The sequence below is a fragment of the Lissotriton vulgaris genome, chromosome 1_1 (genome assembly GCF_964263255.1).
Source record: "Lissotriton vulgaris chromosome 1_1, aLisVul1.2, whole genome shotgun sequence".
Lineage (NCBI taxonomy): Eukaryota > Metazoa > Chordata > Amphibia > Caudata > Salamandridae > Lissotriton > Lissotriton vulgaris.
This window is the reverse complement of record NC_141685.1, coordinates 1,586,811,384-1,586,823,938: the sequence shown is the minus strand read 5'-3', so window position 1 is coordinate 1,586,823,938 and position 12,555 is coordinate 1,586,811,384.

Below are 12,555 nucleotides of genomic sequence, written 5' to 3'. Positions count from 1 at the left end.
TTATATGAAAAGAGTGGTTTCTCCCACTTGTATTTGTTGCTGGTAATAATCTTCCAGTGTTTCGATATACTTTTACTCACCGCATTTGACAGCGGATTATATGTGGTTACACATGTTAGGGGAATCTCATTGTTGTGAATCCTGGGAAGATCATCCAGAAGTGTATCCCTCTGTTGATTTCTTGCTCATTTTTTACTTCTGTTGATTATTCTTTGTGGGTATCCTCTGTTTTCCAACTTTATTGATAGGTCCTCTGCTTGTTGTTTGTAGTCAGAAAGGTTACTACAATTATGGCGTATCCGCAGATACTGACAGTAAGGGAGGTTCCCCCGCAGAGCCCGAGGGTGGTAACTCGTAAAATGTAACAAGTTATTTTTCGCAGTTAGCTTGGAATACGTTTTTGTCTCCAGATGGTTATCCTGTCTGTTGATGGTAACATCCAAAAATGTGATGGTGTCTGCAGCATAATCATGTGTAAACTTGAGATGTTGGTCACAGGTGTTGATCCAAGCAAAGAAATTAAGTAATGAGTGCTCATCCCCCTTCCAAATCATCAGCACATCATCAATATAGCGTTGCCAAAAGATGATATTGGCAGAGAAAGGATTTGTAGGGCCCAGTATATTATTAACCTCGAAATTGAACACGTACAGGCCTGCCACCGAAGGGGCAAAAGTGCTGCCCATTGAAGTGCCTGTTGCCTGGAGATAGATCTTACCCTCATGTTCAAAATAGTTCTTCTTGTGAGCCAAAGTGGCACAGTCCACCACAAAGGAACGTGCTGTTATGAAGTCCCAAGGTGCTTTGTCCAAAGCCTCCTTCACAACTTTAATGGTTTCATCCTGTGGAATACAGGTGTAGAGACTTTCTATGTCCATTGTGACAAGAAAGGAAGGCTCCTCCGGCACAGTGATGGTTCTTAGCATGGAGAGGAGGCTCTTTGTGTCCTTTAGATATGTACTGGTGGATTCAATGATCGGTCTCAGGAAGAAATCGCAATATTTAGAAAAAGGTTCAAGAAGGGAACCAATCCCTGAAACGATCGGGCGCCCCGGGGGTGGCAACACATTTTTATGGGTTTTCGGCAATATATAAAAATATGGCACCCTCCTGTCAGATGTCGTGAGGAAGTCTGCCTCTTTTTTGGAAATCAAACCATCTCTCTCGGCTGTAGAAACTAGTTCACAGATTTCTTCCTGTAAGTCAGTTGTGGGGTCCTCAAGGAGAGGAACGTAGTTGGTGGCATTACTCAGTCAGTAGACGTTTGCACTCATTATCATAGTCCGCCTTGTCCTGGAGGACGACGCCACCCCCCTTATCAGCACTTTTGATAATGATTCCTTTGTTTTGCTTCAAAGACTGGATGGCCTGGAATTCTATTGCAGTCAAATTCTTGTAGGGAGTTGGTTCATTTAACTGTTCAACCTCCTGAAAGACTGCCTGTTCAAACGCATAACAAAACACCACAAAACATAGCATAACAAAACATAGCATAGCATAACAAAGAATAGCGTATCGCTACAAAACAGAGAGTAGCATAGCACAACAAAACATATCATAGAATAACTTAGCACAGCAAAACAAAGCATTCCATAACAAAACACATCATAGCATACCAAAACACAACAAAACCTAGCATAACAAAACAAAACCTAGCATAACAAACAACCAAAGCATAGCATGGCATATCATAACAAAACACAACAAAACATAGCATAGCATAACAAAACATAGCATAGCATAACAAAATAAAGCAAAGCATAGCATAACACTACAAAACATAGCATAGCATAACAAAACAAATCGTAGCATGACATATCATAACAAAACACCACAAACATAGCATAACAAAACATAGCATAGCATAACAAAACATAGCATAACAAATCATAGTATAGCAAAACACAACAAAATATATTATAGCATAACAAACATAGCACAGCATAACAAAACATAGCAAAACACAACAAAACATAGAATAGCTTAACAAAACACAACAAAACATAGCATAGCAAAACAAAACATATCATAACATAGCAAAACATAGCATAGCATGCCAAACACAACAAAACATAGCATAGCATAGCATAAGAAAACCTAGCATAACAAAACATAGCATGGCAAAACAAAGCATAACACACACAACCACACACACAACCACACACAACCATCTATCTATCTATGTATCGGTCTATCTTTGTATCTATCTATATATCTATCTATCTTTCTATCTATCGCCCTCACTCTATCTATCTATCTATCACCCTCACTCTATCTTTCGCCCTCACTCTATCTATCTGTCTATTGCCATCACTCTATCTATGTATTGCCCTCACTCTATCTATCTATCTATCTATCGCCCTTACTCTATCTCTCTATCTATCTATTGCCCTCACTCTATCTATCTATTGCCCTCACTCTATATATCTATCTATTGCCCTCACCTTATCTCTCTATCTATCTACCACTCTCACTCTATCTATCTATCTATCTATCTATCTATCTATCTATCTATCTATCTATCTATCTATCACCCTCACTCTATCTATCTATCGCACTCACTCTATCGCATCACCACAGCATCACTCAGCACCACCACAGCATCACTCAGCACCACTCAGCACCACCACAGCAACACTATGCGCTACCACAGAATCACTGAACGCCACAGCATCACTCGTCGCCACCACAACATCATTCAACGCCTCCACAGCATCAATCGTTGCAACCATTCAACAACAACTGGTTCAAATATGTTCTTTCAATGTTTCAAGCTTTATTACAAATGTCACAAAAAGATGTTAATATATCCTTTCTGTTCTTGGATTTTCGTCACAATAAAATACACTGAACATAATCTTAATAATATTATTTACAAAAGTTTAAGCTATTGCCATTATAAATTACAAGAACTTTTATTCAGTATTAATTATTTAAAATAATTAAAAAACATTGTTATTTGTAATATCAATACATCTAAGTCACGTAAATACAACACATATTGCATTACAAATGCTATAGGTGTCACATTTGCGAAAGTTATAACTATTGGCATTGTAAATGACAAACAGCTAGATTCATCATAGTGCCGTTTTGCGAGTCCTTAATAGCGATTATTAAGGAATCGCTATTAAGGACTTGCAAAACGGGATTCATGTAGGAATCGCTAAATAAATTGTGATTCCTACACATTTCTTATTTGCAATTAGCAAATTGCTAATCGCAAATAAGGATGCGATTTCAAGGGTGCCAGGGGTGTCCAAAGGACACCCTGTAGCACCCCTGAAATGTAATTTACATTGGTGTTGTGCACACACATGTCCAAAGGACATGTGTGTGTGTAACATGCAACTTAGAAAAGGCATTTAAATGCATTTTTCTAAGTTTTCGCTATTTACCACGAGGTTTGACCTCGCGGTAAATAGCAGCCAGAAATAGCGAATTCGCAAATAAAAAATGGTTAATGAATTGCATTTAAGGAATCTCAAATAGAGATTCCTTAAATGCAATTCCTCGCAAATATGCGATTTCGCAATTACCGATTTTTGCATTTGGGATGATGAATCCCAAATGCAAAAATTGCGCTCGCAAAGGGCCAGATTTGCAGAATCTGGCCCTTTGCGAACCGATTTTTCTTTCATGAATCTACCTGAAAGCTATTAATTTTGCTATTTTCAAAACCAACACATAAATAAAAAATGTGTAATTTACAATATCAATAGCTCAAACTTTCCTAATGCGAGACCTATTGCATTGCAAATGCTTGTTGTGTTTTTGGTTGAGTCCGTTAAAGTGCCATTAAAACTAACTGGTCAAATCCAACATTCAGGCAAAAAACAAACCATGCTAAGAAGCAAACAACCCCTGGCAATGAAGTCCTTCTATTAGGAAATAGATGAAATGAAAACAAGAAATGCTGGCCTTAGGTGGCGTGAGTTTGTAACGCCACAATAGATGGTGTGCCTTCTGCATATAGGCGGCAACCACATCTAAATAATATATTGTTTTTGGACTGAAACCTTTCATGACAGAAAGGAAATTTAACAATCTCGGCCCGTGAAACATTTGGATGCTGTTTATGTTTGAACTTTCCTCCTTTTTCCGGTCCCGGGTTCCGCTTCCTTTTCCTTTGTCCCTGCAAGGGTTTGCACAATAGAGAACCAGAAACGCTCCGCAGGCCTCGCCCACCGTTCTCCTTCCTGCAGGGATATCCTTTCCAGGCAGAAACTGAAAGAATGCAATGTTCCGCATAAAATGACACCTCGCTGTGACTTGGGTGTGCTTAGAGTCAACAGATTCTTAGAGATACGTGCTGTCATGTTGTGAAGACACCCAACTCGGCTGCCACACATCCTTTCTCCCACCCCACTTGCAAGTCCAAAATTGCTTCCCTATCAAATGAGCTTTTGTTTTGTAAACAGGCATTTAACGGACACTTGAGCTACAAACAACAAACATGGTCATGTTTTGCGCTATGGTTAATGATCATTTCCTTGGATTATTGTATGACTATATTTCACGAGGTTACTTTTTAAATAATTTTTTTGCAATTCAATATAGTAACCTGGACACTAAATAAGTAGTTTATATAACTATTTTTTTTATCAGAGTTCAGTAAGATGGCTAGAATGCCCTCTACTTTCATGGATAAAGCCTTCTGAGACAAGACGATCCTAACACCAAGGTAAGACTGAGTTTATTCCACACAGCTCAATCATAATTCCTCAACCCTCCCTGCTTTTCCGCTTTTGAGAAACCTTATCAGTGTGCACGTGAATACATCTATTCGCATTTACAATGCAGCCTCTCACCTCACACTTATTTAAACATAAATCATATCTACCCAAAAGTAAGAATAAAATAAATTAAAAAGTTGGATGCTTCTCAAAACCCATGACTCCATAAGTTTTCTTCTTGTAGCTTTTTTGTTCTACTTTAGGTACCAATATCGGCTGCTAAAAATGGCTGCCTTATTACTGCATGCTAATAGCCTATGTGCTCAACCATTGGGAGGCGGTGGTTGGGGGGCTAAGGTGGACTCAGGTGCATGAAAGCAATGTAAGCAAACTGGGGGCAGTGGCATATCCAGAGTGTCATGGCCCCTAGTTCAAGGAAGGAAATGGGCTCTCTGGCTGCTGTTTGAACTGCACCTGCTGAACCAGTGGAAGCTACACCTCACACTGGAGGCTTGCAAGCAGTCCTTGGGGCAGTAACTCTGGCCTGCCCCTTAATGGTTGGTCTGCCCTCTGGAATGCTCTGATGGGCATTGCTAGCATTTGTGAGAGTGGCAATGGTATTTTCCTGTGCTGCCGTGGAGGAGACAGAAATGGGAAGAGCTTATTTCAGTCTAGGTTATATCAGCCTGCCCTCCTGCCTTGTACCCATGTGCAGACACCCTTTATTCGCCGCTGCTACACTGGAGTGCAATTGATTGTTTTATGGCTAAAAGGAGGATAAAATTAGGGCCAAATGTGAATGCAAATGTATGCATAATTATGTGACATGCAAATTCATCATTTAGTGCTATATTTTAGTGCAATTTGTGACACTAGAAGGCATTTAGCAATGAAATAAAGCATAAAAATACAAGTGGAATGAGCAAGGGGTGCTCTTGTTCTGGCTGTTCAAATTATTCTGCACACTTACGGTGAAACTCTGCCACGAGCGGTCGGTAACTACAAGATGTGGTGTAATTACACCTGCATAATATTCATTTTGCCCAAGCGTAGATACAAATGATAATGTTGGCATGCTACCACAGTTAGCGACAAATGCCCATTAACAACTTATGATATTTCAGGGGTTGAGCTCAGAGAGAAAAGAAAAGTACACTGACTTGCGCCATGTAGTCCAGATGGGATAATGTATTTTATCAAGCTCAAGTAAAACTTTTTGAATCCTATAAAGAAAGAATTAGGAAAAGAAAAAGAAAGTAATCATTTTACAAGGAGCACAGAATGGTGAATGTGATAAAAGAAGAAGTTCATACTAATGAAAGGCTTATCTACCAGCCCGCTGGACAGCTAAGGTCAGATGCCCAAAACCTGCTGGCTGTCTGTCTGCTCTCAAGGCTCCAGCCGCTGGCACACTCTTCTGTCCATCTGAACCTTAACCCGGACTGAGTGAAGTTAAGATGAGCTCACCACACCCTCTTCTTCTGATCAGTTTATGGATGTGTGAGCATACACACTCAAATCTGTTGCTGCTTCCTTCTTTCCTATTCACCTTTAGTGATTGAAGTGGTCTGTCAGTGGCGTGACACTTAAATAAATGAAAACAAACACACAAGTGAACATCCTATGTTAGATAATTGAAACAACATTATCTAGTTTTCTTCCTTAATTACAGCCCTTATTAGTCTACCGAACTTGAAGATTCAACGATCAACACTAGCTATGATAACACTGAAATAGTTAGAGCTTCAGTTCAATTTTAGGATCGAAAACCAATAATAGCATTTGATGGATATCAAAATTTTATCATCCTTAAAAAGAATTGAGAGTAAATGACCTACATGACTGAAACATGGAATTCAGTAGTTTCTTGTAGCATGATTCACAATGTACATGCTGGTCTTTTAATGAATTAAAAAGGTATTTGAAACATATGTTATTTACATGTCCATATATAACAATATTATGGAGATAGGTTTGGAAAACATGAATCTTTTTTTTAATAATGTTAATATTCCATATAAGATATCAATTTCTTTTTCTTAGGAAGTGCCTCAACAGATGGGTATAGTTAGCCTCAGACAAATTAACTAATAGATCTTGTAATAGTTGTTCAAATGAAGTTCAACTCTAACTGGAAAGTTTTAGCAAATGTCAATTTCAAAGCTTGGTGGTATGCTGTATGTTTGAATCGCATGTGAGATAGAGCATATGTTTCATCTAATTCTCTTTCTATTAAGAGATTAAAATGTGGTTGCCTGTAACAATATTTCTTAATAAATCTAGTCTTTCCGCGAAAGCGAAAGATACTTCTAGTGAAGAATTTAACAAACCTCCATGATTATAATATTCACATATTATTAATTTATTTCTAATGTGCTTACAATAAGCTTTACAAAATTATTCATAATTGTAATACATCTCTTCCTATGAATACAATGTTAACTGTTTAACTTTATACATGCACATCACATATCTCTTCTTTCTATTTTCTCTTTCTATTTTTCTCTTCCCTTTATGTTATATTTATCCCTACTCAAGCTTTACTGGGTGCTGGTTTAATTATTATTATACAATCAGGTATACAAAGTGATGATTTATAATATATATATAAATGCTTACATTTAATTACGTGGTTCTAAAATTTACTTTACATATGATTAAACTCTACATATTGTCATATTTGTACGGAATATTGTATTTCTGTGAAACAACTTTTAAACTGAAAAATGAGCAGGCAGTCTAGCAGAAAAGATAGGTCTTCAAGTTAAAAAAAATATATATAGCTTTCTGTATTGCAAAGATTTTCAAACTATTCAAGCGCTTGTGACTCAGGTATCTGAAAGACAACCCTCCAGTATGTTTTTTGTTTATTAATAGTGACAAATCCTTAGCCTATCCTACATTCATGTATCACTTTCTGCAGATATTCACCAAATCGTCCTAAATTGAAAGTCGTATTAATGTATATTGATGGATTTGTTCATTGCAGCAATGGAAACCTAATAGTCAGAGGATGCAATGACCACAAACGTCCTGTGAGCAGCCTCTATTTTTCATTTTTATTATCTTTAGGCACATATCCTTAAAGGCGTTGGGACAGCAAAAACTGTACTGCTTATTTGCATAAATGTTGACATAAATAGAGTCATAGCATAATATCCTGTGTCGTGTCCCCCAACATGTGGATGCCTCAGCAGAATAAATGAAGGTGATATGTATAGTCCTGACATAATAATGGCATGCATAGGTATATTGGTAAAACTAGGCAAATGAATAGTGAATGTAAAATACACCCACAGTGTGAAAAAAGTTAAAGATCTGAACAAAATTTCCGAAAACAGAAGCAGCATACTGCAGATTACCATTATGTTAAATTTGTGTGTGACAACGTTTTGAACAATATGTTCCTTCGTGTTCTCCCTTCTTAATCCTGCCTTACCAGCCATGCTACTGCCAGTTGCTAAGTGGGAATGACCCGGTTGCTTATTGGTGATCTTCATTACTTTGAGTCTTCGTCTTCTATCACATGACTGAAATATGTTATGTCTCAAACCACAGACAGTTTTTACCTACCCTAGCAAATCTTTTTAGTAAACTAACTGTTAGTCATTTGCAGACCTTAATAAACTTAAGCCACACCTTTGTCAATCACACCTAAAACGTAAAGGAAGCCACAATAATTCCTGTTTTACCAAGCAACAAAAGCAAGTCATGTAGACATAAAAATAGTGAGTATGGCGGGGTGGGGCAAGCTTAGGACTGAGAAGAGGAGAACCAGGATTTGGAATAATAAAGATTACTGGTAAGGCCATTAATGCTTCGTCTGTCTTCTACATCCCAGTGCTCTTGATTTAAGGCAATACCCAACCCTGAAATAATGACTACTGGGAAGCCACAAATATGAATACTGTTAGGCTTGGCCCTTTTTGCATGGTCATCCCTGCACTTTTTGCCTTCCTCCTAGTATTCCTGACCTGGTGTTGGTGGTTTTAGGGCTCTGGGCACTTTATCACTGCTGTTCAGTGTTAACGTGCATGTGCTCTCTATAGTAAACTTGGTAAAATTGGTCTACACCAGTTTGCCGTATTTAATTTACCTATCAGTCCCTTGTAAAGTGGTATCTCATATACCCAGGGCCAGTAAATGAAATGGTACTGGTGGGCTTGTAGCGCTGCTTGCGCCACTCACCTAAGTAGCCTTTTAAACCTATTTCAGGCCTCTGCCAATGCCGGGTCTGCGCGTGCAGTTTACTGCCGCTGTGACGTGGCACCTAAAGTGGGTGCCACGTCAGTGACTCCCCTTTTACTACATATCAGTCACCCCTAAGGTAGGCCCTAGGTAGCCCTATGGGCAGGGTGCGCTGTAGGTAAAAGGTAGGACATGTGCCTTTACTGTGTGGCACGTACTGGTAGTGACAAACAGCCATTTTGGTTTCTCACTACTGTGAGGCTGCCCTCTCATAAGAAAGCATTGGGGATTCCCTGATATGTGTTTCAGTGTTAATACATGAGAGGAGTAGCATGGTCAAGTTTGGTATGTTTGGAATAGTGGTAATAAATGCTGCGTAATGGTGTTCACAAATTTATTATCACTATATTAGAAATGGCACTTTTAGAAGTGGGCATTTCTGTGTGCTATGTGTCTTTGTGCCTGCCTGTTGTGCATTGCATGTCTGGCTCTGGATGACAGGGGCTGGGGAGGTGCAGTGGCTCCAGAGGGGCTGGGTGAATCAGCACAGGGCTGAACAGGCCAATCTGAATTTGGAGTAGTGGGTGGAGTAGCACCTGGGCCTGAATAGGACTGTGCCTGCCTTACACAATGCTGGATCCACCCCCCTGTGGTGTGTCTGGGGGCAGAGCCTACACTAACAATGAGGGTGTTAGTGCACTGTAAAGAAATGTTTAAGTGCCCCCAGAACTGGTTTAGACCAGTGCCAAGGGGAGAACAAAGACGTTGGCTGTATAAATATTGGGGCTGTGACCCCATGATGTTTGTTACCTGCTTGAAGCTGAAGGACTGCTGAGCCTTAGGAGGAACCGCCGTGGGACCCAGCTGCTGTCTCCTGGGGGTCCCTACTTGCTGCCCTGCCTGTGCCCAGCTCTACCCTAGGGAACATTGGACTTAGCATTGGGCTGAGCCCTTTATCTTTATTGCCCTTGGAGCCCAAGAAGGGGGCTCCTGTTTTCAAGCCGAAGAGCACTGCCAGCTCCCTGTTTTGTGTTCCATGGAGGAGACCAGTGGAGCGCTGTATTCCTCCACCAATTCTTCTAGCAGCCTGGGCAGAGGGCTGCTCTGTTGTGGAGTTTGTAATCTGCGCACTGAGCGTGTGGCCGCGCAGTGTGTGTTGAGCTGCCTTGCCGGGGCCAAGAAATCGTGGAGACTTCGCTCCGTGAAAACCGGAAGTCAGGTGAGGAGTGCCTGACCTGGGGTGGGGCCGGCCAGAGGAAACAGAGCCAGTGGCAGAGTCAGGCAAGCCGGTACCTGACTGTGGGCGGGGCTCCCGTGTTGCCGGTTAGAGCACCGCATGCTGCTGAGCCTGTCTGTGGACGGGCTCCGGGCACAACCTGAGGAAGAACTGGAGCCTGGCAGGTTCCCCCCTGCCTCTTCCCGTCGTGTTGCCTGGAGCAGAGAGCCTCCCATTGAGGAGACTGAGGAGAGGAAAGGCTCCTTTGAGTGAGGCCTGTGAGGCACCCTGTTGGTCACAGCAGCACTGCCACATTGCGGGCAGCTGCAATATGGGGGCACTACTGTTCGGAGTTGCATCCACCCCTTTTTGCCTTGCACACGTTGTGGTGGCTGCATCAGCAGCCAGTAGGCCAGTTTAGAGGCCTCTGGTTAGGACAGCCCTGACTTTGGGGACATAGGGCATTGCGGGGAAGCCCAAGATGGAGCAGGCCAGTCGGCTTGGTGCTTGCTTTGTGTTTTGGCTGGACGTGCGGCCCTTGGGTGATGTGTGCACCTTATTAATAATTTTGGTGCACTGGCGCTGATGAAGATGTATGCCTAAGAGGGGCATGAGGTGTTATGGAAATGAAGCATTACTGATGATCTTTTTGTCTAATGTGTTTATACTAAGTGTACTATTGCCAGTAATTACTGGTTGTTTTTATTTCACTACTTGTGAGTTGTGATATGATGGCAGTGGCCCTATTGGCCAGTTAGTGTGTATAATCCCCTCTAAAGTCATGACAAGTGCCAGGTGGCACAGCTATATATGTGATTGTCTTCTAATGTGTTGTATGAGTAATACAAAGTCTATTTTTGATATAACGTAGTGTGGAGTTTCTTTTGTGATGTGCTTAGTGTGTTGCTGCTGTGTGAGAGTGTTGCGCAAACACTTTACACATTGCCTCTGGAATAAGCCTGACTGCTCTGCCAAGCTAACAAAGGGTGTGAGCAAGGGTTATCTTCAGCTTATAACACCCGTGCCATGACTAGAGTGGTGGTTTCTACCTGGCCTAGGCACCTGCCCTAGCCAACCAGAAATCCTATTTCTAACAATTACAAATCAACTGTTTGCAGGAATAATGTTGATTTAAAAAAATTTAAAAGAAATTATGAGTCCACAGCACTAAATACATGGGAAGTTTAATCTGCTGGTAAACCCCTTCCGACTTGCAGATGATAATGTGACAAAAAAGTGTAAGGCGTTAAAAACTTGCCACGTTGAAAATGTCCTTCAAGATGTATGGAGGATCAGATACCCGGAAGAACGGCAATACACATTTCATTCTGGTGTACATAATAGCCTCTCCAGACATGACTACATCTTCACGTCAGCTACAGGGATGCTAGGAATGACTGAGATCAGGCATCTACCCAGGGGTATATCGGACCACTCCCCAGTTCTCATTGCTTATGCACCATTTGCCCCACGAAACCAAACATTGTTTCCCATTGGCCCTGGGTATCTCAAAAATCATAATATAAGTAAAGACCTCGTAAGGACAACAAAGTGCTACTTTGAAGAAAATCAATACTCAGTCCCCTCTCCAACGACCTTGTGGGAAGCATACAAGATGGTACTCCGTGGACACACAATATCCTTAATTGTGGGACAGAAGAGAGAGCATCAAAAACACATAGATAAGCTAGAACTGGAGGTATCTTTGGCTGAGGCGGCACACGTGGCAGACACTACTGAAGAGACGACGCACAGAATGCACCTGGCACAACAGGAGTATAAAGCTTACACACGTGAAGAGGCCACTAGTAAACTGACTAGAACACAAAACACGGTTTACAAACAGGGAGACAAAGCAGGCCGACTGTTGGCCTGGTTAGAAAAGAAGGAAAGAGCAAACAACTGGGTGACTCAGATTAAATTACAGGACAGAAAGTTGGTAACTGCACCGCAGCAAATTACTGAAGGGCTGGTGACACATTACAAGACAGTGTACACACCAGTTACCACTGCAACTACGATAGAGAACCGCGCATTTCTCCATGATATACACATGCTTGCCTTAGAACCAGATGCAGCAGCGGCTCTAGATGAGGATATTACACAGGAGGAACTTACACAGGCAATTAGAGCGTTACACATTGGGAAGGCGATAGGGCCCAACAGGATTCCGGTCGAATTTTATAAACAAGCAGCTCCCCAACTTGTGCCACACCTACTGGCCATGTATGTAGATAGCTTAGACAAAGGAATCCTGCCTAGAGTCTAGCGCCTTGCCACCATAGTTGCAATACATAAACCTGGCAAACCGGCGCAGGAGTGTACATCCTACAGACCGATCTCCCTTCTCAACTTGAAGGCAAAAATATTTGCCAAGACGCTTGCAACCAGACTGCAATCGCACCTGTCAGCGGTGATTCACCCGGATCAATCTGGATTTATGCCCAACCGCAATACAGCACTGAATCTGAGAAG